The sequence below is a fragment of the Ambystoma mexicanum genome, chromosome 6p, assembly GCF_040938575.1.
Source record: "Ambystoma mexicanum isolate Mex_15411 chromosome 6p, UKY_AmexF1_1, whole genome shotgun sequence".
NCBI lineage: Eukaryota > Metazoa > Chordata > Amphibia > Caudata > Ambystomatidae > Ambystoma > Ambystoma mexicanum.
The window spans coordinates 176,256,318-176,283,415 of NC_090935.1; positions in this window are offsets into that span (position 1 = coordinate 176,256,318).

Genomic DNA, 27,098 nt, shown 5'->3' on the forward strand with positions numbered 1-27,098 from the left:
GATGCTGATTTGATTACCGCTCAGAAGGGGGATCCAATAATTGGTAAATTTTACCAGCACCTTGAGGACCCTGAGAACTTTCCCCTGACGGATACCGATTACATTGGGAAAGAGGACCTAAGAGTGTTGATGAAATGTCCAAAAATGTTCCGAATCCAAGACGGTTTGCTGGTAAGGAAATCCAAAGCTGGCCACGATCAGTGGGTGGTTCCTACCTCATTCCGAAGCCTGATGTTAAGTCACGCCCATGATGCGGCCACCGCCGGTCAAAGGGGGTTTCACACAACATTGGAAATCTTAAGAGAGGTTGCATACTGGCCACACATGGGGCAGGACCTCGACCAATACTTGAAGGGGTGTCTTGTGTGTGCACAATTTCAGCCATCATCCCTCATGCACCGTGCGCCTCTCCAAAAGAGGGGGATGACACTGCCATGGTCAGATTTACAAATCGACTTTGTAGGCCCCGTGATTCGCTCTGCTAGGGGGAATAAGTACATGTTGACTGTGACATGCTTGTTTACCAAGTGGGTGGAATGTCTCCCAGCCCCAAATTGCAAGGCAGAAACTGCAGCCGCCCTGATGATTAACCACATCTTTTCCCGTTTTGGTCTACCTAAAAGGATTGAGTCAGACAGAGGTAGCCACTTCACCAGTGAAGTAATGACTAAGATGTGGGAGATACTGGGGGTCAAAAGGAAGTTGCATATTGCTTACCGGCCAGCTTCTTCTGGGGCAGTAGAGAGATATAACCGAACCATTGTGAGCATACTAAAAAAGTTTGTGGCAGATTCTGGGCCAAGTTGGGATATCCGATTACCTCTGGTCCTAATGGCCATCAGATCTACCCCTTCATCTGCAACCAAAATGTCACCATTTGAGTTGATGACTGGGCGCAAGATGGTGCTTCCTCAGCATTTGCTCTACAGGACCCAAGAGCAGACACTGATAAATGCCTCCACAACTCATGAGTATGTGGAGAATTTAAGGAAACACCTTCAACATGCTTTTGCTTATGCTCAGCGGAATCTAGAAAGATCAGCTGATAGCATGAAGACCCACTATGACCTGAAGACTTCCAGGAAGGAATATCAGGTGGGGGACCGGGTCTATCTATACAATTTCCAAAGGAACCAGGCCAAACAGCGAAAATGTTTGCCTACTTGGAAGGGACCCTTTGAGATTATAGACAAAATCTCCCCTGTGGCCTACAAGATCCACATCCCCAAAGGCGGTTTGGCAGAGGGGGAAGACAAGTGGGTCCACATAAACCAGTTGAAGTGTTGCCATCCCAGGCACACTCTGCAACAACTGGAGGAATCCTCTGGAATCCTAGAGGGTACTGTCTCAGATTAATTCAGTTCTAACTTAAAATATCCTACATATCGCCTATCAAATTCTGAGTTTCTCAATGTGGGTGTTTTGGTTTTTGAATGCAAAAAGAAATGTGCATGTTCATATGTTTTGACTATAAATTTATATGCCACCCCACTATACCAATGGTGGGGGAGAAATGTCCATGAATAGGTATTGCCGCTCTTCCTTTGTCGTCCTAGGAGAAAGAAAACCTGGAGACGGGCCAAGGAGGACGATCCGGAGACCGGGAGCAGAGACGCAAGGTGCCCAGCATACCGCCCAATACTCCCATCAGGACCGGCGAGGAGAACCGATCGATCCGACCGGATAGAGGAAAAGATGCTGAACTGTGCCACCTATTGGAAGAAGATGAGGAAACATCCCAGGTCTTGCGAGTCCCATCAGTGAAACAGAATGGCCATCGCAAGAGGGGGGCTTGTGGGATGTTTTTATCCACGCATCCAAGCCCTACCTCAAAACTGTGCAGTACTGACATGGAAAACATCATGATGGCCAGAGCTTCCCAGAAAATGCACAGGGAAATGCATGAAGAATAGGCTGCCACTCATTTTTGCCGATGTTATGGGCACAGAAGGGCACTGCCTAAAACCACCATTGGACTACCCACACAGTAGCCTGAAACCATTGGGAATGGCAATGCTGATTGCCAAAAGCAACCTAGAATTGTGGGGAATTCATTTTCTTAAATCCCAAAAATGGGTGAATTACCAGTACTCACCACTATCAGAAAGCCGGCGTTTTAAAACCACCAGATTTTTTTTGGGTGTAAAACTGAATAAATGAACCCAAAGCATGCCAAAGAAAGACTTACTGAGAGGTGGATCCAATGTAAAGTTATATTCTGAAGTGACTTGAAGGTTTATAACAAGACTGGCTGAGCTGTGGATTTCAGCAGTTTAAGTAAATTTGGACTGAAAGACACTAAAAATCTAAATGTTTAAAAGAAATGAATGACCTACTTTTGAGTGTCACATAGGTTGCAATTGTTTTAATGTCATAGTTCTAAACTTAGAATCAGCATTCTAGCTGCATATGTAAACATTGTCTTGACTTAAACTGGGTAACAAAAAGTGACATTTTATCTGAAGCCTGGCTTAAGGAACGGAATTCTGCCCACCAGCTACCCCCGACAGGAGATAAGACTTGCACAAAAGCTGTGTCCCCAGGCCTAGCTGCCCTTTTGCTGCTCCCACCAAAAGGGATATGACACTTCCCTGATTGAATTACCTGGGCTCTGCAGGAAATTGAACAAAGCCCTGTCCTGACTCAGGCAAATGTTTTATTATGGGGGCCGTAAAAAGTGGCTTCCTCCTGGAAGGAAAGGGGAGGAGCACTGCCTGTGAGAGCAAGCTGGCTTGGCGGAACTGGAAAAACCAGAAATTCAACCTTGTGCTGGGGGGAAACCACACCCCTGTAGCCAGAATATGTTTTAGAAAACGATGAATAACTCATAGTACGGACTTGTGAAAATTATTTAAATGATACCATAATTCTTGTGATTTTTCTGCCCACATTTTAAGAGGTTTTTAGAACCGGTGGCATGATCTGGGGGCAAACTAGCAGTTAAGAGGGTATTACTTAAAATGTCTGCATGTGAAAAGTCTGATACTTCATCAATTAATGCCTGCATGCCTTGCACACATTTGGGTAAATTTGAGTAAGAATCTGATATTGGTAACCTGACCAAATGTGAAATATGTTGCCATTTCTGAATGCAAGCTCCCAGGAAGAGCAGATTTGGACAGGGGATACCTCCTGTGATATGTAATGGGTGCATGTAATTTTAAACAAATGTGTACCTGTGCAAATATGTCTTTTGGGTCAAAATATAGATTGTGTGTAATTTGACAGGGGTGGGTTCTCTGTACCATAAACAGACCTCATCATGATGACACTTCATTTCATTCCCCCAATCAAGGGGAAGAGGAGGAAGTGGCCAATGACAAGTGGAGAGGGGTAGAGCCTAGTGATGCTGCACACACACCCATTTTCAAAACACATAAAAGCATACAGTCAGGACAGATAGGGACATTCAATTCCATTTGCTGCAACGTGCTCTGCCGGACCATACCACATCCAGAGATCCAGACTTCAAATCCATCAATCTCCAGAATCCAGAGAGGCTAGATCAGCAGAGCAGAGCTGACCCAGACCACTGTTAGCAGAACCAGAGAGCTGACCCAGATCACTGTGAAGTGCCGAGACCAGACCAGAGTCCAGTCTAAAACCTGACCAGATCCGTGGCGAGGCCCATTCTATTTCTAAAGATATTGTGAGTACCTAGCGGAACTGTGAAGAACCAATCTCTTAGTTAAAATAATATAATTCAATCTATTTTAATCTAAGTAGAACTGCCTAAAAGCTGTCACCTGTCATTTTCTAGCTGCTAGCTGTCACTTGTCACTTTGAACTTTAAAATGTCAAATCTGAAAAACGACCTTTACCATATCGCTTTACCATAAGCTTAGAATCTTAGCTTTCCTACGAACCTAGAACCGCATTCCTACCCCCGATACTTTTGCCGCAATCGCGAAAAACGCACTCGCGAATTTGCCGCGATTTGCAAATTTCTCCACGTGTGAAAACAGCAGTTTCCTTGCTAAAAATTCATTTGCCTCTTAAGAACCATCCCTGAATCATTGCTAGAGTGAACCTGGACTAATATTAACTTGATACCACTCACCCTGAACCTCTAGAGGGAATTAAAAGCATTTTAGCATATTTTTCACTTCATTGCCAGCACATATAAAAGCATTTTGGGCCTGTGTTTCCAACTTCTGTAGTCTAAGCTTGCTGGGGTGAACTGAATTACATTTGATTGCATTTCTGAGAACTGCGTGCTTTTCTTCCATTTCCTTGCATTGCATAAAGGGGGGAGGGGATTGCCAGAGAAAAGTGATTACATTGTTTTGTTGAAATCATATTGAGTATTTTCTGTATTGCATTTTCATTCAACATTACATCCTTCTGAACTTATATAAAGCATTCTCTACCACCTTATTCTTCTGTTCCTATTCACAAGTGTGCTAGTGCCAGACTATCCATTATTGATTACTGCCCAGATTAAGTGTGATATCCAATTATTAATTAGTATAAAGTGTGATATATATATCGATTGTTTAAATTATCAAATAAACCTTTTAAACTTGCAAAACAGAACTACTTCTTGGCTCAGTGGGGTCAGGGGAATTCCAAGAGAGGGGTGTTATATAGGGGTAGTCATCCAGAACGCATGAACTGGACATAAAGATATATCCATAAGGGTTTCCATTCAGTATCCCAGACTAGGCATTGACTTAGCTGTAGTGTTGAATTGAATCCTCTTACAACAGTACCAAGGCTTTTTCATAGTCTGCGGTAGGGAAATAATTGTAGATACTACTGCCACCAACCAAATCTTAAAGAAAGGGGAACAAAATAATGTTCCATGAGAAACAGCCAAAAAGGGATAACTATTAACCGTTTCCAGCGCTCTATGAAAGATATTTTGTACTCGGTCTGTGGATTTAAAAAGACTAATAAAGTCAATGGCAACTTTACATGTTCTGGGAGACAGTAGTCAGTCCGAAAATAAATTGAGTTTAAAGTGGGATGTCTGAAAGAGACAACCCTGTGTCACTGCACTAAAGGCGCTGTGTGACATACAGTAAAAAGATGATGCCTATGGAGTAGGTGATGCTCCACAATCTATGAACACAAAAATGTGCAACACATAGCCAAAAACACATGTAAGAGTGGGAAAAAAGGCTCACACTCTTACCAGGTGAAAAAAATAAATCCTAGAAATCCTGCAAATCTGCTGAGGGACTCATTAGGCAAGGGAAATTAGCCATTCTGGAGAATTCTCCCTAACAGAGGCCACCAAGCTAGATGGGACCACCACAGAGGTCATCCTCAGGCCTCACATTCCATGTGTGTGGTACCCAAGCTTAGATAAAGGGTATGTTGTGTACGTCACATCTTAAGGTTCCCCACAATCCCTCCATGGTAGGGTAAGCTAATGTAGCATGTCTCCATATAGTTGGTGTTCATGCAAGGGCAATCTTAGGGAATAAAAAAAAGAGGACATTATTAAGTTGTTTTATAGATACAGATGGATCCCTGTTGGGATCCCTATAAAATCTACTCTGGTTTTTGTGTCCATTGGTAATCACTAAAGTCAGGGTGTCACCTACCTCCTTTTAACAGAGATTTCTTTTGGCAGGTGTAGCGCCCCTCCTTACTCAGTGGGCCTGTGGTTAGGGAAGTGGTATCCATGGGGACTGTCCCTGACCTACTCTGGGAATGGGCACTCCCTGGCTTGGGTTACGGCCAGAAACCATGGGCTACATACACATTTCATTAACACATGAAAAAGGACCTGAAAGTCATAAGAGAATATGGTGTAAGAGAGATTAGTAAGTGTGAGTGTACTATGAGTGTGAGTGTCATAAGAGTGTTTGTAATAAGTGTCTGCATGATAAGTGTGTTTGTCGTAAGAGAATGTGTCATGAGAGGATGTGTGGTAAGTGTGTGTGGCAAGTGCATGTGTCATAAGAGCATGTGGTTTAAGAGTGTGTATCGTAAGTGTGTGTCACACTACCAGCTGCACCTCCTCAGAGGTATTCTTCCCTTCCCTCAGAAGCTTACTGTCTCCAGAGCTATGGTTCTCTCTAGACTGGACAACTGCAACATCCTCTTTCTAAATCTGCCTGCCTCTACTCTCCGCCCTCTGCAACTCATACAAAACAGAACTGCACGACTTGTCCTTGGCCTTCTGAAGCCTGGGACCTTAATACCTCAACTCTCTCTTCCCAAATATCTTCCTTCTCGAGCTCTTCGCTCATCCGCATCCAACTCCTTCAGGGTTAGTCACTTCTCCAAGCAGTGAGTTGGTGGTAGATCTCTTTCTTCTGCTGAGACCTCCCTCTTGAACAGCCTCCCTGCCTCTCTGAAACTTGAGGAGAACCATCTCTGGTTCTGAAAGCAACTCAAGACCTTCCTCTTTGCTTCTGCTTTCGATCCTCCTCTCCCCTGCTGATCTCCTGGCTGAATCTGTAATTGCACTGGTTACCTGACTACCTTCTGATCTCGGTCCAAGGTCCCCTCCCTGCATGTTGCACACCTGCACTGTCCCCCTGGTAACCCTTTCACTCAGGCACTGTTTCTGTATTTTTACAGCCCCTACTAGCCCTTGACACCTGATGTCTGCACTTACCCTTGCACTTTCCACCAGCTGGCCACATTTTTATTTATAGTCTTTATTTGTTTTACTGTTATCCTGCATACTGCACTACCCCCTCCCCTTTTCCCACACACTTTTCCCCTTCCCTGCTCCCCTGCACTTGCATGATCTCAATACCACCTGGCCCAGTAGAATCATTGTCTCTGTCTTCCCTCTGTTTTCCCTCCCTTTCCTCGTCGTGCCTTGAAACACTTGTGTATAGGCGCATTATAAGTGCCATATCATATCATATCATAAGTGTGTGTGTGTGTGTGTGTAATAATACTTCATTGTGTTTTATGAGCATTTATCATACTACAAGTGTCCTGTGCATGTATCATATGTACATGTGTCACAGGCATATCCCACTTGGTATGGATGTGCTAGTTAGGAGGAAGAAATAATAACAGAGGACTGGACTCCAGTGCATAAGACCAACATTACACATATTTTGCCAACTACTGTCAGTGCCAGTCATTTGTTTTATAGTACACTTTTGAGAACATGCTGAAAACCTCAGCAAGTGAGCTGATTACAACTTGACATATCTCTTTCAAAACCCATGTTCTGCATTTGGTTTTTCCATAGAACTGAAGTCAAGATCAAGGGCAACTGGGCAAATGGGCACAGTTTGAGGCCCACACTTCACTTCTTAAGGCAAAGTAGATGGAGTGAAGATCGATTATACCCAATCATTTTTTGGCACTGTTAACCTTGGTGTTTTCAAAACCCTTTTGTACTACACTTATAAAAAGAACATATTTTTCTGAGAGTAAATGGTAATAACTGTTGTAATTTGAAATCCTTGTACAGGGTGTTTGATCTGTTGGAGGGGGAAGAAACAGCTGGGGAGTGAAGAAATGTTCATGAACTGTGGAGTCCAATGGGGGGGTTGATGTGTGATGCGGAGACTGGAGCGTGGGTGGCATAGCTTTATTTTTGTTGATATTGAGGACATGTGTCTCATTCTGGGTTGCATGCCATGGTGTGTTGATTTTGGTGATGAGAAGAGATGAAAGAGGCGAGGAGGGAGAGAGGAGACAGAGTGAAGAAGAGAGAGAGTGTGATTTGAGAGCAAGGTGGACTTTGGCTGGTGGGGGGATGAGGAGAGAGACAGGGAGCTTTTAAGTTAGGTGAGACCCGAGTGAAGGGAGTGAAGAGAGGAAGGCAGAGACAGAAGGATAGAAAAAGAAGGCAACAGGGACAGAGAGGCCAGGAGGCACACTGATGGAAACACACATTTGGGGTGAATAAGGAAACTAGGGGTTGAGGCTGAATGGCAGACTGGGAAACAAAGGCCACCTACTAAAGGGGACTCCTAATCCTTCCCATCAGCTTTCTCACTTGTACTTCTAATCCCCAGACCTTCACCCCCTCCTTTGGTGTCGTTTTTCCTGTCCTGCACCCAAGGGTAACACACAGGCACACAGGAAACTTGACGCTGGGTGGGCCCAACTTGTGTGCCTGCAATCGATGGCCCAACCTGTGCCCGCATCCCAGGGCAGACTAGCCCCTGTGTACACAGTGTTTAACGTGCTCTGGTGGCAATTTGTTTGCTTCACTGCCAGTGATTAATACTCTGTCAATGGGTTTAGATTTTCTTTGATTCATTGTTTCTCATGATCTTTGATGTGGCCTACAGTTTTTGACACTGGGTAGACCATGTCTGTTAGGTTACCTTATTATATATGGGACACATCAAGACTGTTCTGTTTGTTTACATTCATGCAATGCATGTCAATGCAAGCTAAGAATGTTATTTCTGGTGAAATTCTGTGGATACGAGCCAGGTGTGTACCTTGTGCTGGTAGGTTCACGATACTCAGAATACCACAGGGTGTGGTGCCATTGGTGGCAGTGATGATGTCACTGTGTGGGGTGTTTCCGTTGCATTGGCCTGAGGTGAGCATGTCCAGATGCATGGGTGCGGGGAGAGAGATGATGATTGGAGGCTGGCTGGGGGGGGGTGTAATTAAAGACCCCCAAACCAACAGAACTGAAGGGCCATGTGAAAAAGGCCTACCTGTCATTACCATAGGACAAGCAGTATTGTAATACACAAATGCAGAAGAAATTCAAATGTCCCTTTCACATGAAAAATAAGATTTTTAAACACTGACACCAAAACGGCTTTGCGTGTGTGTTTGCAAGTTAAATGAAGACATGAGAAAATGTTCCCATGCTAATATAAAGATGTCAGGGAAAATAAATGGTGCATTTAAACAAGTTGCAATGTATGTTATGCGTCACATGCACAATACTGGCAACAAGGGAAAAGAAAAACTGTGTTCTATGTGTCACATGAAGATTTCATTTAGGCTCAAGGCAAGTCCTTTTGGCTTGTTGGTGGGCAGACTTCACAAAGAACATCCTCACAGAAAGCCCATTTGTTCAATCTCAGGAGCTATTTACAATTGCAATAAAATGTGGCCCGGAGGGTGTCGAAAACCAGGTTTCCCTTGACCTACAATCTCTAAGGGCAGTACTGAGGAGGCAAAATGCTCTGGCTGGTGCATTTCTGGAAAGTAGGGGGGGTGTAAACACAGGCTATAATGAAGGCTGAACTCTGGAAAGAAAAAGAATACAGGAAAATAGAAACTTTTCAGATAAAAAGGTGGTCCCCTTCAGATAAGAAGACAGGATGCCAGATGTGTGCAGTGGGAGATCTCTGTGTAGCGGATGCATCCCCCATTTATGATCTGCGCCCTACACCGCTAACAACAAAGAGACTAATAAAAACAGTGTCCCAGAGAGGCAAATGGTGTTGGAGACAGGAGATCTCCAATTTGCATAGCCCAAAGATGTGCTATTAATTTAAAAGGACTATTATAACTTTTGCTTTTTTCTCAGCAACCGGAGCACACTAATTACCTGTATGTTACATTTTTTAGATAATTTCCAGGTGATTCAGGTGATGTAAAATGCATCCACCTGTGACTCGGGTAACTGTAATGGCCACCTAAAATGGGTTTCTGGCTGATCTGTAAAGGCCCTAAATTTGATAGTTGGCAAATTAGTGGAGGTAAAATTAGGTATGTTGGGAATAAATTGTATTTTCCTAACGATAATGCTTTTTGTAAAACACAGAAGAAAATTGCCAAAAGGCTGTGCAATGCGGTGCAAAACCGGCTGTTTTATTAAATTCCTCCTGATTAGCTGAATCAGAAAATATATATACTATGGCATTTACAAATAAATGACAATGTTTTTGACACATCACTAGTTTTTGCCAACAATGTGACATGAGAACAAAAGGGGATTGCAAATGGAAGCTGTCATATGCCTGCTCCAGACTCCTAAGCCAATCCTTATAAAGTGGATGGATTTGGGAGAAGAGACAAGGGTAACTTTCTGGTACTATTTGCGAGAACTCTTGCAGGGTATTCCTCATGATTGTAAACTTGATAGTGACATCAATGTTATTTAAAGTGGATGCACTATGAGGAAGGGACAGAGCTGCTGAAACTTACTATTTGACTGCCACAAGTACTCACCAAAGGAGAATGCATCTAAGTGGAGTTATATATTCCTAGGGAGGCCTAAACAAGCTGACAGAACTCTATGGTGAAGAGCTGGGTCCCATCCTTGAGTGTGGAGTGATCCGAAACCTACCCTGTCCTTTTAGAGGGTCCTGGCATGCAGCTGACTTTCTTGAACTTTAAACAGAGGTTTTCTATGTAAGTGGAATTGAATAGCAGGTGGGGGACTGTGTAGATCCTCAGCTTATTTAACTAAACAAATATTAATGTAATGAATTTTGTTGGTAGAACACCATGGGGTTATTTTTGTTAAAATTCAAAATGAACAAAGTTCATTCCCAGAGTGCGCTGAAAACATTAGACTATAATTTAATTGGATGATCCTATTTATCCTGTTGCCACCAGCTTCTTTAGGAAGAGGGGTGTCTTTGCCCCTAAACTAAACAAATCACTGAACTGCCAGCTCCACCAACACAGGCCTTTAAGTTGAGCGGGGTCTGAAATCCAAAATTCAAATCCAAAATTCTCAAATCATCCCATTTTTACCATCCAACTTGACCAACACAGGCCTTTTAGTGGATGGGCGTCTAAAAACCCCAAATTCTTAAATAACTGCAATGTTTCTGCAATGTTTCTGCCTCCCCCACATAGACCAAAGTCTCAAAAACAAACTGCTAAATCACCCTGTGTTTATTTTAAAGGAAACGTGTGGGTGAAATAATAACTGCCATATGCATTTGTAAACATTTTTAAAACTAAACTGCTAGTGTTTTAAGCCCTCAGGAAAATCAAAACTGCACAGCACTAAATTTGTAATTGTGTTTGTTCTCTGACCACTGCTAATTATTTATTGAATTGAAATAGAGAAAAAGTACTGTGATCTGTGTTTTTTGTAACAAGAGGTTAATTTCAAGCCAACCAGAAGGTGTTGTGTGTAGTTTAGTGTGATTTCTATAACCTATAATTCAAATAAAACCAAATATATTTCCTGTACACAAGACTGGTTCTTGGCTCATTGGTAGTTCAGGCGGTGGGATTCAAGGGGCATGATATGAGGTTGAGACAGGGCTGAATAAAGAACTAACATTATTCTTTCTGACACCTATATTGGGGAGGGAAGGAACTCCCTGTGTTAAGGGTGGCCTCTCAATAAACCGTCACAATCGAAGCTTGTTGCCTGGATTTGGTTGAATATTTCGGACTCATGACAAGTGCCTTGTGACCAACCATTCATTTTGATGCAAGTGCATTAAGATGGATGGAAAGTCATCTTTGTTTTATTCAAGTGCTGAGAAGGACTTGAGCCCTGAGTTCCAGGGAGGTGTATCAGTGATAAATTGGCATTGTAAGTGGAAATTAAGCGGGAACAGGTGAATTTTCCCCTGTGCACATTTTTTTTTATGAAGATTGCAAAAAGGCCATTTTTTAAAATGAGCACCATTGAAGTTAGTGATGCCAGGAAGCACTTCCTAACCAAATTATTCCTTATACAGGATTGGAAGGAGGAGGAATATGAAATTCAGCAAGCAAGAATAATTCAGGGGGTTAATTCTGTAGGCGCTGACATTTGGCAGGATAATGGTCTGTTATACCAAGTTCTAACAGACTTTCTCATGACACAAATGACTTGTGATGAGCAGATTAAAATGGCTCAGTTCAGAGCGTATTGTTACTTTCATTTACAGTTAGTGGATCAAGGAATCCAAAAGAGTGAGGTCTATGTGTGGAATTAGACTGTGGTTTTGAAAGAGACCCAGCAAGAGCTTAATCAGTTAGAAGATAAAGCACAAGCCATATCTTGGAATTTAAACAAGAAAGTCTCATTGAGCAAATAAAAAAATAGCTCAAAACGTGGCAACTAGAGAGCGCAGAGCATGACATGCATTTTTCTGCAATGCAAGATGCACATAAAGAGTGTGTGCAAAATGTAATCACACTGCAACATCAGGTAAATGATCAGAATATTTATAATAGAGAGTTGTTAGATGACATTTCATCCCTCATACAACAAATCAGGCAACTAGAGAAGGAAAATAGCCAGTTATTGTAAAACAGATGGACTCTCAACAGAAGTTCAATGAAATGTGTCAGAATGTAAATAGTTTGAAGTAACAGAATTTGCATTTGGTAAAAAAACCATCATGCAGAAAAGGAATTGTCAGACTCTCAGGAGCTGAGGTGAATTAGAGAGCAAAACAGGGAACTGGTGGGGCGTTTGAAGTAAGTAGAGGCTGACCTGTCACAGGCAGCAAATTATAGGGGTGCGTTAGAGAAAGCATTCAGTCTCTTGAAAGCCAAGCACCTGGAATGTGCACACATCTTACCGGACTCCAAAAAAGAAATGAAGCATTTCAGCAGGAATTACAGCAAATGAATGATCGAGTCATGGTTCAGAGCAAGGTGCTTGAGAGTACAGAGGCATTGGTCTCAGAATTAAAAAGCCAGCTCTCTGAAAACCATCAGGAAATCAAGACAGAGAGAAGCAGGTGTGAGAGTTTGACAAGTGAAAATGGAAAATGCAAACAGGCATTGAGGCACCTTAACCAGTCATGGTGTGGAAAAGTGCCCGATGATAAAGGGGTGATATCCTCTCTACCAGGGTCCTTATACCAGTTAGCCACAACTTCATATGTCCCGATGGTGACTGACCTCATACGCACCATTTACTAAGAAGAAGAAAGTATGAGGTAGCTGAACTCATCCATGCCTTGCCCAATTGAGTCAGAAGACCAACCCTTATTAGATATTGATGACTATTCATCTTTATCAAGAATAAGGGAGGTGGCCAGCCCAGTGTGTCCGAGGAAATTCAAAACACCACTGAGAGTACGTCTGACCATGAAGACTCCTTTGATGATAACATCCGGGAGCAGGACTGGCAGAAAATGAATTTACAAAGGGACCACTTAGTCAGCTTGGTAGAAAGAGAAGAGCCAAAGCTTTGGCCTAGGAAGAACATTCTGATAACCTCCATACATTCAGAGTGATGGGGAGATTTCCCTGGCCGACCTGGAAGGGGTGACAAAGCAAATGGGTACACTCCTGTGCCAAAAGCAGAATACAGGAGAAACGACCTTGCGTGTTCAAGTACGATAGGAGAGAGGAGTCCAGACCCTGTGACTCTGGGAGGCATTCCCAATCTCACAGAGATCGGGAGCACATAGAAGATAGGGAATGGACTACAAACAGTAGCAGCTCTGAGTCAGATGGTGAGTGGACTCAGGTGCAGCACGTCTTAACATGCTGTGAGACTACTTGTCCCGACTTCGGTCATCTTTTATGCACAAGCATTTTTGCATATATAGTTCAATACAGGCTTCTGATGAAGAGGAATTACCCTTGAAATGCGTAAAGCCACAGTATATTGAACCTGAGAAACGTGTTTTTGCTCACTACCACATTTGCTTTATATGTGATTAAAGTACTTGTTGCTTTTACACAGTCTGTGTTCCTAGAAAATCTTTTTGAACTTACATTCCTGTAACACTTTTCAGTGAATTCAGATATACATCTTTACAAATCTATATCTATGACTAATTACCGTCTTTTTGGTGGTTTATAGACAGTGTGCAAGGGACAGGAGGGTTCCTACTTTGGATCCTCTAATTCCTTTCTTTTTGACTCCCTACCACAAGAATGCAAAATATTCTGGCCCTCATTACGACCCTGGCGGAAAGTGACTGACCTGACCGCCATAGCGTAAATAGCGTTTCCGCCATTGCACGACGGAGCAAAGTGCGGCTAATTCCGACCCATCGGGCACGAGCACTACGCCATGGCGGAAGTGCAAAGTCCGCGATGGCGGAAATGTCCCCAAAACGCCCCTCACCACCGTCGTACGGCGCCCTAGGTGCAATTCTGCCACCCATCTCAGCGGTCACCGTAATGAGCGGCAATCGGAAAGTACGGTGACCGTAAATATACGGAAACGGAAGTAAAAACATGGTCCCGGAACGGGAAACAGCACGCCGTACACCTATAAAATCAGAATTCCCACACAACCATTAAAAATACTACCCTGAGACACATCCCAACCCGTCATCCACCCTAGTGAAAGCAATAGAAATGGGAAAAGTAGCGAAAAAAGCGTGCGACCGCAAGCGGCAGGTCCACTTCTCCCGTGAGGAACTCACCGTGCTCACAGAGACCCTCCAGGAGAATGCTGCCGTCGTCTTCTCGACGCAAATGACCAGGACGGCACTTGCGAACAAAAAGGCCATATGGGCCCTGGTGGCACAGCGGGTAAGTGCGGTGGGGACCGCACCCCGCAACCCACAGCAATGCAGAAAGCGATGGGACGACTTGCGGATACGCGTACGGAGCATACTATCCGCCAACCGTAACATTGCCACAGCTACCGGGGGAGGATCGGAATCACCCATCAAGTTGACCCCCTGGGAAGAAATCTGTGCCTCCACCATTGGAATGGAGAGTATAGAGGGAGTCGGAGGGATGGAGAAAGGAGTGCAGACATCCGAAGAATCAGGTAGGTGGCCCAAATAAAACAATGCGAAATCCACAATGTCCAATCATGTGAAGTACCATGTGTCCACATAGTGCAACAGTAACACATGTCCAGGAGAACGTCCACATAGATTGGCCTGATAGCGCACTTTAAAACTCACATTAAATACATAAATAATTAAAAATCCTAAAAACACCCTCTACACGTGCAGCAGGCACACCCTAACTGCAGGCTGCAAAACAACTGCATCCTCAATCCACACAAAAATGAAACCACCTCCAAGGCCCTGACCCAAATCACCCTCAGGTACCACCCCAATGCATGTGATACATTGCCATTCCAATTTCAACAGACCCATTAATAACGCTCGCCCTCCTTTACTCCACCACAGGGTCCGATTCAAACGACGAGCTGCAGGACACCCCTACCAGCACACCTGCAAAGAGGGCCAAGACCAACGGCCAAAGACCCTCCACCTCAGCTGCGTGCATCAAGACACGGCAGCAGCACAAATCAAGTGGCAGCACACAGGAGGGAACTTCAACAGGCACCCCAGCAGCCAGCATGCCCACAACAGCACCACCACAGGTCCCCCCAATGGATGCCACAGAAGGCACTGCTTCTGGTGGCAGCAGCACCATAGGTGACACTGCATTAATGGCAGCATGCTCCGACACAGAAAACGGGGATGTCGAAGTAAGATCCATCCATGACCTGTCTCAATCCCCCTGTTTGTTTCATCCCGTACACCATGAGGATACCACGCAGGGGCACCCACAAGACGACGACTGGCCATCCCCCACAAGCCCTGTGGCAAGGCAACATGAGGTGACCAGCCCCTCTGTGACACCACCGCAAATGGCCATGGCACAGCAGAGGCAACAGTCCCTCGACCAGGTGATCGTGCAACAGCAGCAACTGGCCACGCTCCTCAAGGACCATGCTGATGAATGTGGGGGTACAAAGGCAGCCATAGAAACATCAACTGAGACACTTAGGGCAGAAATGGAGAGAAGCACCGAGAGCCTGAGAGTACAAATGGAGAGAAGCACCGAGAGCCTGAGGGGGGAACTGCATGCGACGTCCAAAGACGTATGTGCTGAACTTGCCGCTGTGCGCCGTGTGCTCACTGAGCTCTCACAAACCCTTAGGGACATGCATGGACGTGAGCAGGCAGAGACATCATCCGTTGCAAGTTCCGTCCAGGGCAGCCCCCAACGTAGATCTGGGAGGAACCTGCGCTCCACAGGCAGGGGTGCCCCTGATACCCGGAGAGGGGGCTTGCAATAGCGTCTGCCCACTGACAATGAGCATCTTTGGACACTGGTGTTCGGGGGGGAGGTAGGAGGGTGGAGGGGGTGTGTTGGGCTCACTTGGGTGGCGGGTCGATGGGGTGTGTAACATAATTTCACATATGCTATAAACAATGCACGATCATCCAATGAGATGTGTGGACATTGATCTTTGTGTACGAGGCCTTTATAGGCGTACAGTCCATATTGTGCATGTTCCAGACACACACAGTGCCACAGGTCCCGTGTCCATGTATCAGCCACCAGGCGTGAGTGCTAGAAGCATGAATCAATGAGAATCTGACGAATGTCACGGCCCTCCTGTGCCTCGCGGACTCCTTGAGGTGCTGCCACATCCCCACCCTCATCATGACCATCTTCAGGTGCTTGCAGTTCTGCGTCAGGGGGCATGGGCACATTTCTACGTACGCACATGTTGTGTAGCATGACACATGCCATGACCATCTTTGCAACCTTCTCATGGCGGTACAGGAGTGCCCCGCCAGACCTGCTGAGGCAGCGGAAACGAGTCTTCAGTAGGCCGAATGCCTGTTCTATGATTACACGGGTACGTGAGTGGGCATGGTTGTAGTCCTCCTCATGCTGGTTCTGTGGGTTCCGGAGTGGTGTAAGGAGCCATCTCTTCAGTGGATACCCGGCATCACCTGTATGTGGACAATAAAGGATGTTTGTGGAATGACATTGCTACGTACGCACCCCCCCCTTCCTGCCAGGTCATTGCCGCATCACATACCCCACATTATCATGCATGAAATGAGACTCACCGAGTAGCCAGGATCTGTTCCCTGCGTGTCGCTCCATGTAGCGTGGTATTGTAGAGTTCCTCAAGACCATAGAATCATGGGTTGATCCAGGAAATCGGGCACAACAATGTGTAATGATCCTGTTGGAGTCACACACCATTTGTACATTAAGAGAATGATATTGTTTTCGGTTGCGGTACTGGGCCTCCATGGCATGTGGGACGACCAGTTCCACATGGGTGCAGTCGATGGCACCAATGCAACCCGGTATGCCGCCAAGTGCATGGAATCCCACTTTTGTGTTCCTAATTTCCTGCTCCGAGCGTGGTAGAGAGATGTAGTCGTCTGCGTGCTTCAGGAGGGCATCGAGCACTTGCAATAGTGTCCGTGAGAACACTGGCTGTGAAATGCCATGCAACTGTCCGACTGTGTGCTGGTAGGTGCCTGTGGCCAGGAAGTGGAGTACAGACACCACCTTCAGTACGGGTCGGATGGCGGTTGGGCTATCTATCATGCTGACAAGGTCAGCCTGTGTCATGTCCACAATGGCGGTTATGGTGTCCCGGTCCAAACGGTAGAGGGTGTGGATCTGCTCATCCGTGAGGTTGAACGGATGTGCTCGGAGGCGTGGGATTGCGGGCTGCCTGCGTGGTGGTAGTGGCTGTGCTGGCGGGCCTTGCTGGCCCTGCCTTGCCCTCCTCCTCCTCCTCCTGCGTCTCCTCTGTGCGGCCGGTTGTTGTAGTAGTTGGTGTTCGTCTTCTTCTTGAAGTTGGAGTACTTGCAGTGCTATCAGGTCCCCCAGGGCCAACATCGCTAGTCCTGCCGGTAGCATTTTGGAGTGGGTGTGGTTGTGGGAGGGGGTTGGGTGTGCAATTTATGTGTTTTCAGGCTGTATAGCCCCCACCTGTGGTGATTCATTCCACCTGTGCCAGCTGCAATCCCCTTTGGGCGAGCACTGTACCGAGGTTCACCGACGGGCGGGGCGTCCCATTTGTGAGTGAAGCCAGTTGCCATTTTCACACACTGCCGCACTACATGGATGGATTTGTGATTTAAAGCGGTCACAGATGCCTTATCGACGTGATGTTGCAAATGAGGAATTTGAAGGACAGCGCTTTCGGTTTTCAGCTAGCGGCGAGGAGACGCCCACAGGTCTGACTGCAAATGTAACGTTCTATTGTTTAATGTCCTTGGGACAGGGGCCATGGCGAGAATGCTATGATTGATATGAATAGTATGGGATGCGCAATAGCGTAGTGGACGATAAGGCAGGACGTTCCCAAATACAGGTTACTTCACAACACTGGAATTCCGGCCTGAAGCACAGTGGATTTTGCAGACTGCATTACGCACAGACTCAATGGAAATTTCACATGTAATGTGAGTAAATAATCAGGCGTTTTCATACCGGGATGAGGGAATGATGTATGGATGCATGGACAGATGATTTGATGGAGAGTTTGCCATGTACAGGGCTTTTTGGATTCTATCCACCTCCCCTGCGCTATGTGATGCAGAGCTGCCATGGTGGGACCATCGTCTTTCTGCCCTTGTTGAACCCTCCCTGTCTCGACGCGCCTTCAAACACTTGTGTCTATGCACGTTACTAATCCCATCTAATGGATTCTGTCTTAACAGACGCATGCACACAAACACTCGTTTGTAATAGTGTTGTCACCTCGATTTTTATAGTTGTGATTCGCAAGTGATTTTTGGGTGGGAATAATCCTTTTGAGTGGGCTAGCATGCATATGGCTGTAGATTTAGTGTGATCATTGAAGTGAGTAATACAAATCAAGTTCTGATGGCCATACTATTCTTTTTCATTTCATTTGGGTGACAGGTATCTCCTCCCCTTTTGCCGCTGCCATCTGTATGCCACTCCTGCAGATGGCTTTTACTCCCGACACCTGCTGCTTCGAGTTAATCAGTGGAGCACCATTACGATCTTATGGGACGATCGCCAATGGGCCACATGCCCTTACGCAGGACTAGTGGCTAGGAGCAACATTTCGACCTTTCAGCTGGACTAGTGCCTACCTAATGGGACGGCCCTGCGGTTCTAGGCGCTTCCATGTTGCCTTTTTGAACGTGAATGTAGCCCCTGTGTACCATGAAGGAACAGGGCGTCACACAAGCAGAAGCTGGTCATTTATTGCGGATGCAGCCCACAATACTGAAATGTATTTTGGAGTTCATGACCTAATGGCTGTATGGGCTTGGTGATTTTGTGGTGCATTAAATTTCTATTCTGATATTTACCGTGTAGCGTTGTTCTTTGCAAGTAATGTAGCATATTCCTATTTGTGGAGCGGTGTATTGTGAGGAGATCTGCATTGGGTTCCGGCTTCTGAGTATAGTTGCGTGGTACTGTACTGGCCGCGTTTGCCTACGAAGCCCAGTAAGGTCAGGGATGGGGCCTGCCATTATGACTGTTTTAATGATGTCATGCTCAGGGGTGGGGGATTAGCTTTTGTGTAACAGATGCCGATCAGCCAGGTGGATTGGTGGAATGATGTGATTATCAGAATATGGCTGGTCACAGGTGCCTGTGTTTGCGTGCGTTTCTTGGAGGGAGACTGAGGTCATGTCCATTGGAATAGCTTCTGTATTCGTGCCATCTGTGCCCTGCAGCTCCCATTGGCCCCTCTTGAGATGAGCCTGGCTGCTCAGTCACTCTGCCAACTTGTCTGGTACATGCTTATGCTGATGGTTGGTTTGTTTACTGGCAGGAGTACAGGGCTGGTGCAGTCTCACTCAGGATACTGCTTTGAATGTTGCCTTACACTGGTGTCAGTCGATGGGGGGGCCTGTTTTTGTTTGTCTCATTGTTCTGCTCATGTTGCTGTACTTGAACCTTCACATGCCTGTGCTGCATCAGTGCGGCAATGGTGCCATGGCAAATATGGATGCCCACTCACAAGACACTTGGAGCCCCTGGATTCATTTGTTCATTGGCATGCATGGGTGACTTGTACATTTCGCTGGTTGCATAGTGTGACTTCATTGGACCTACGAGGAGTTGTGCAATGTGGCCAGGGAGTGGTGTACAGGCACTCAGTAGGGCCGTTTACGGTTGATTCGCGATGCCGTACTTCTCACCATGGCGGAATGGTACTTTCCGCCATGCTTGATGGCGTTAGGTACATGTCCGCTAGGGTCAGAATTCACGTACCGTTGCGCCATGGTGGTAATTACGGTTTGGCATGGCGCGCGTGCGCGTACTTGGTGCAGTTAGCGTTGGCGTTCACTACGGTGTCGCTAATGGCATCGTACTTTACGGTGACGGGTCATAATCGCACCGAGCGCTATTCGATGGCGGTATTGCATTTCCGCCATCGTTTTTCGATTTCCGCCAGGGTCGTAATGAGGGCCTCTGTATGGGAGCACTTAGAGTGTTATGAGAGAATGATAACATAATTTTGAATAAAAACTGATGAGAATTGTGTGGAGTTTGTCAAGTGCACATTCTCCCCCGAATACTCCATCTTATTTGCAGAGATGGAGAATTGGGATCACTACAAATGGTCCACCTATAAGGTGGCCATATTGAAATATTTGTCCACCCACAGGAACCCTCAAGAGGCCCGTGAGGCAGCATATAACTTGCAATGTGGGGAAGACCAGGCACCAAGGGAGTTTGTGCAGGATTTAAAACAAACATTTGCATAGACTTCCCGACACATGAACACCAATAATAAAGAGTGTGTGAACACCTACTTCCATGCACTCCCCAAATACATGATGACTCAGCTGGTGCAGGAATTTCATTAGCAGAGGACCCTGGAATGGGTGATTGAACAGGCCACTAGGATCTACAAGGTCCCGAGGCCCACTGAGATTAAAAATAACCCCTAAACCCTCTACTGATATGATATGATATGATATGATATGATATGATTGTTTATTTATATAGCGCCTATACACAATGTGTTTCAAAGCGCTTCAAGGCAAGGGAGGAAACATGGGAAAATCAACCACATTCTTACAGGCCATGAACAGTAAGGATGTGAAATTAACTATCTTACTAGGGCTGACGACATTTCAGATAGTGCTGGAGGTGTGGTGGGGAGGAACTTGCCACTTCCATGGTGGCAGATGTAAAAATGACCCCTCCATTTGATGTGGAGATCGGGGGCCAAAACATACTACTTCTGTCAACAAGCAGAATGAAAGGCAGAGGAGACCCTCTCATCCAGCCCAATTAAATGGGAGTCAGGTGGGGTAACAGAAAGTTGACCCATCTGATACTACCACCTATGTAAGCCCAAGATAAAAGGGTAATAGGACAATCCTGGGGTATGGATACACTCCCTCAGCATGGGGGGCGGGGCAACCAGGAAAGTACTGCCCCGGGGAACTTTCTTCCAAACTTCCCTCAGGAAAGAAGTATTATTCCACTTCCCAACCTGAACATTTTCATTAGGTACCCCAGAACCAGAGCATCCAGAATAATCTTCCTCTCTATCCCTGCTTACAGGACAATAGATCCCTGAACACGGGGGAAGAGAAACTCAGGATGGAAAATTATGGGCAAAACTTCTAATACCCGTACTACTCAGCAGAATGAACAGTTATCTTTTCTGGCAGCACCACTGGTTTGACCAGAGAACTCCTTCCAACTCAGAAAAAGTTTCTCAACTGGAGCGACAGATCCAACTACTAACCAATGATCTGGGATGCATGCTGAGGACTCACTTGAACCCTCAACTGGAACCTTCTGCCCAGAACACCCCAATACCTGGGTCCAAAGCCCCGGGGGTGGGGTTGGGGGAATGACTGAAGGAAATTCCCAACAACCAATAGGTTGCTGAGGAGGAGGCCCAGTGGAAAGGGAGATGCCAAGCCTTAGAGGAAGGTTTCTTTCGCCAGCACAAAACCCCTGGAAACTTCTGAGCCTGAATATAATCAGTGTACTCCCAAAAAGCTGGACCCTAAAGAACAGAGGGTAAGTAGGAGAAGTCAAAAGAGAATCCACTGTGTGATGAAGCTCCAGATCATTCCCTTTGAAAGAGAATAATCACTGGAGGATTCGAGTAAACAGACCTTCTCTTTCAGAAATGGGGGGATCGCTCCCAAAGAAAAATGGGTCCCAAAAGACCCTGAGTGGGACAGGGTAAGTATGGAGATTCAAACAGAACAAGAAACTCTTGAACTGCAAAAAGGCAAGACAGACAGAATTTAAACTGAGGGGGTATCCTTTCCGTACACATTTCTTAGAACTTCAAACAGGTAAAGGGTGACAGAAAAGAATCAGGGGAAAAAGATGAATCCCCAAATCCACCCATTGCTAGTTGCACAATTTTATTTACAGATTCCAGCTCTCCGACACAGAAAATTTCCCAAGATCAGTGTCAGAGTTAAATATTAAGAAAATGGCGATCAGCCTGTCAAATACCTCACACTTTCTTTTCCACCTTGGAGGAGAAAGGACGATTGTATGCACCATTCAATGTGCAGGGTCAGTGTGAGTTTTTAGCTCTGGTGGACACTGGATCCCAAGCTATCCCTCTGTCAAAAAAGGCCTTTGACCAAGTAAACTCAGCGCGGGAGAGGGCCACCAAATTGCCCTCACACCACTTCACAAACAACTACAAAATTTTGTTGGGAATGATATTTCCGTCGAAGGCATTATGGATCTGGAAACATAGAAATTGGGCAACATTGCCTGAATAATCTGGTGATAATCGTGATTCCAGAGGGCATACTTTGTTTATTGGGGAACAATCTCCTGAGGAGGTTATCACCTTTGAGAGACTGTCTAAACAAGGACATCTGGACCCAGACTAACTGCCCTATAAAGTTAAACATTAGTACTGATTATGTAAGCATGAATGGTACCTGTAATTTAATTGATCAACATTCTGAGAATGTAGATTTCTTTTTCAAGAATAATCAAGTCCCAGGCATCACTATCATCTCTCGAGGAGAACAAACTGGTGATGGGAACCCTTCTCCATTCTTGAAAATGAACCTTCCTCCCAGTTTTAAGTTACAATCCACACTGGAAGGGAACACCCCAAAATTTTACACCAGTGAAAAATCAGAGGAAACCTTGATTGCCATGAAACTATATAAGGAAGAACCCACTCAAAGTCTGGCGGACATTAAGAAAAAGGGCAAACAGTTGTTTTTCCCCATTCACGCAAATAATGTGAAGGAGCCATTCCTGAATAATGGAAGGGGCTTCATCAGCAAAGAATTATTCAGGAAACTCCCAAAAGAGCAGACCATTCTCACATTGAAATTGGTTGACAAATGGGAAATAGGTCTGGAATCCCAAATTCCAAGTATCTCCTGCCTTGTTGTATGCTAAAAATATCAATTGGTAACAAAAGCATAGAGCTTAATTGCTGGGTCATGAGAGATGTCCTTTCCTCCTTTTGTTTGGGCAGTGACATTCTTAACTGATTCAAAATCAAATTAGACCTAATTAATAATAAAGCTGGTCACGGCTGGGGCGGTACCCCCTTGGGCTTTGACAACACTGACAAAACATTTCGGTAAGCTCAATATCTGCCTTTCACCATTGAAGTACACATGCAAGAAGAGGTTACCATCCCAGCCAGGTGTGACAATTTACTATTGCCCTAAACAGTAAGGGGGTAATTCATGGATTATTTGCGCCGAAAAAAAAGGGATTTGTGCGCCATTCTGCCCGCAAATCCCTTTTTAACAAATGGGGATTTGCGGGCAGAATGGTGCAGAAATCCTGTTTTTTTCAGCGCAAATAATCCATGAATTACCCCCTAAGTGAGGACACAACCTCACACATCAGGACGCCTATATAAATTAACATTCCCATCTCCAACAACAAGGTTTGTATTTAAATCCATCATCTCTAGTTGACCTAGAATACAATAACATTTTTGATCAGCTGTTTCCTCTGTTTCCATGATTACTTCCTGCATCGGCACCCGCATTCCACTTAGGTAAGCCTTGCTGCCCCTTCTCCCTGGCACAGGCACCCCTGAGAATCTTGAATGTTTTGAAAGTGACATTTTGTTATTCCTGGAAGAAAAAAAACGTAAAAATCTCAAAATATGCACCTTTCTTTTTGGTGTGTTTATCGAACACAGTGCCTTTTTAGGAAAGCACATGTTTTCCGCCCAGCATTGAGCTGTGTGTGCTTCCTGATTTTGCTTACTTGAGAACATTGGCCAGCATTGTATAAGCCAGAATACCACTTCCAAGATGGCTGCCTGATTTTCACTTCAGCCTGTGTAGCCTTCCCTGGCCCCCTGCCAATTAGCTGCCTTTGTATTAAACCAATCAGGGCGGACCAGGAGGCGGGCGCGGGCATGGTGTTCCATGGCCCACATCCAAGGCCCCTGTCTGCTCCCTGTCCACAACCAGGATGCTACATGAAAGTACTACCACAACCAGGCCCTCTCTGGGGCTGCCAGGTCACTCAGCTATGAAACTGGACTACCAAGCCTCTATTACTCCCCTCTCCATGGGTTAGTTCCCTCCTTCTGTTTACCCTTGTTTTCCTACATGGTCCTTCTCTCTCCCCTCGGCCTGTTCAAACAGTTCTCCCTGCTCTCTAATTCTCTTGTTGAAGAAGTAACCTCTACTCAGACCTCATTCCCTTTACCCATGGTGCCTTAGCATGTACTTATGAAATTCAAATTTGGGTGTGTAATTGGGAAGTCAAATTTGGGTGTGTTTTTGAAAGTCGAATTTGGGTGTGTAATTGGGAAGTCAATTTTGGGTGTGTTTCTGGGAAGTCAAATTTGGGTGTGTTTTTGAAAGTCAAAGTCAAATATGGGTGTGTAATTGGGAAGTCAATTTTGGGTGTGTTTCTGGGAAGTCAAATTTGGGTGTGTTTTTGAAAGTCAAATTTGGGTGTGTAATTGGGAAGTCAAATTTGGGTGTGTTTTTGTAAGTCGAATTTGGGTGTGTAATTGGGAATTCAATTTCTGGTGTTTTTCTGGGAAGTCCAATCTGGGTGTGTTTTTGAAAGTCAAATTTGGGTGTGTAATGGGGAAGTCAATTTGGACATGTAATTGGGAAGTCAAATTTGGGTTTGTAATTAGGAAACTAATTTTGGGTGTTTTTCTGGGAATTTGGGTTTGTAATTGGGAATTCAGTTTTTGCTGTTTTTCTGGGAAGTCCAATCTGGGTGTGTTTTTGAAAGTCAAATTTGAGTGTGTAATGGGGAAGTCAATTTGGACATGTAATTGGGAATTCAAATTTGGGTTTGTAATTGGGAAACTAATTTTGGGTGTGTTTCTGGGAAGTCAAATCTGGGTGTGTTTTTGAAAGTCAAATTTGGGTGTGTTTTTGAAAGTCAAATTTGGGTGTGCTGTTTATTTAACTTTGGCCCTAAACTGTAACCTGCTAGCCCAATGACTGTTCCATACTGCTGTACTTGCAGATTACTCCTACCGCCTCCTCCCTCTACCTGCCCATGGCATTATCTGTTTCTCCTATCTACTCCAGGTGCTTCACTATCAACTATCATTCCGTTCTCACAAAGTCTGGGAAGAAGACATTTAAAAAGGATATCTTGGCCTCCAACCCAGGTCTCCCTATCTCTCATACTTATTCCAGCACCTCTGCTAGACAAACTCTCACTGCCATCCTCTGTGTCCTCCCTTCGCCAGATCTCTGGACCCCTCATATGATCTCTGTGCCATGTCCTGTCTCCTCCTCTCCCATTAATGGTGGCACCCACTGGGAAGTCCTCATGGATTCCTTTGACTCCTCCAGAGTCATCATTAATATCTACCTAAATGGCACTGTCATGGTGCAAGGCCATCAGGCCAATCTCCTTCTCTTTGATAGGCGGTTCCCTCACCTCATCAACTTTCTCTCATCTCCAGCTGTCCCATACTCTCCTCCCTTGCCTACCTTGCCTTCTTTTCCTTCCTCTTATGTCCTTTCTCCAGCTCCTTCCACACCTCTGCAGGGCATACCCCTGATTTATACACCTCCCTGGAAGGTCTTTAAGGCTGCAACCTTCTTCATCTTGCCACTCTCAACACTCGCTCTGCTCTCAAACACTCCTCTGACATCTGCCACCTCCTTGAAGAACTTGACCTTGATGTCCTTGGTCTTACTGAGACATGTTTCACGGCCAGCTCAGTCACAAGCTTTGACACTCTCCTCCCTGATGGCTACAAGATCCTCTCTGCCCCCAGATCCACCTGGCCCGGAAGGTGTGTATCCCTGATCTTCCCTGAGTGGATTCCTGCCTCTATCATCCCCACTCAGACGTATGCCTCTTTCGAATGCCTTGTCTGCAGACCTTCTCTCTCTCCTAGCCACTCTCTTCGTGTTGCTACTCTCTACTGCGCCCCTGGTCAAATCACCTCTATTCTCTCTGAGTAGGCAGATTGATCCTTCTTCCTCCTGGCCTCACCCACTCCTCCTCCTTGGTGACATCAACAGCCATCTTGATTCTCCCTGTACCTCATCTGCGTTCTTTCACGACCACTGCGATTCACTCTCCCTCTCTATACTACCCATCTGGTCCGACACATTCTACTGGTCACACACTTGATGTCTTGATCTCCTCTGGCCTCCCCTTCTGTATTCCCCTCACCACCCCTCTCTTCTGGAGTGATCACTGCCTCCTCTCCTCTCATCTGTCCCTCTCCTCCCCTAAAGCCAAGCCTACCCCAAGACTGCCACCCACCTTCTCGGACATCCGGCCCATGAAGCATGTGTCAGTCAAGGCTTTTACTGTCACCTCCCACCCTCCATCCCAGTCTGACTCACACCCTGACATAACCCTGTCCCGGCTCTACTCCTCTATTTCTGCTACTCTTGATGTTCTTGCCCCTGTCATGAGGATCCTCTCGCAATCAAAGCCAAGTGTGATTCTTGGTATGACTCTGACCTAGCTACACTTAAACGTAAGTGTAGGGGGGCTGAGAGGAAATGGAGAGATTCTTGTTCTTCCCCTGACAAACAGGCATGCCGCCTGCTCCAAAGGCAATACAGAATCTCTGTCTGCACCAAGAAGAAAGTCCACATTCAAGCCTGTGTCTCTGCAGCATCTAACAACTCAGCTGAACTCTTTAAAATCTGTAAGGAGCTGGCCAACCCTGCTCAAGTCTCCACCCACCCTCTTGCCTCCCAGGCTCTTTGCAATTCTCTCACTTTATCTCTAAAACCAAGGACATTTTGTCCAACCTCTCTTCCGCTCCCCCTTCCCCCTCCTTCTCTGCTTGTTGACCCTCCTTCAGCTACCCCCCTCCCTCTTTCTCCTCCTTTCCTCTTTTCTCCCCTGATGAGGTTGCTAGACAAGTCTGATCTATGAAAGCCTCATTAAAACAGGTCAATCCCTGTTCCTCTAAAACCATTAAGAACTACATCTACACCCTTTCTCCAGCCCTTGCCGATTTCTGCAAATTCTTCTTTGCCTCTGGATCTTTCCTCTCCACTTTGAAGCACTCCCTTGAGCACCCTCTCAGTAGGAAACCCACAGCTGATCCTTCTTGTTCGTCTAACTATCACCCAATTTCCATTATTCCCTTTTTGGGCAACCTCCTGTAAAAGCTGACCATC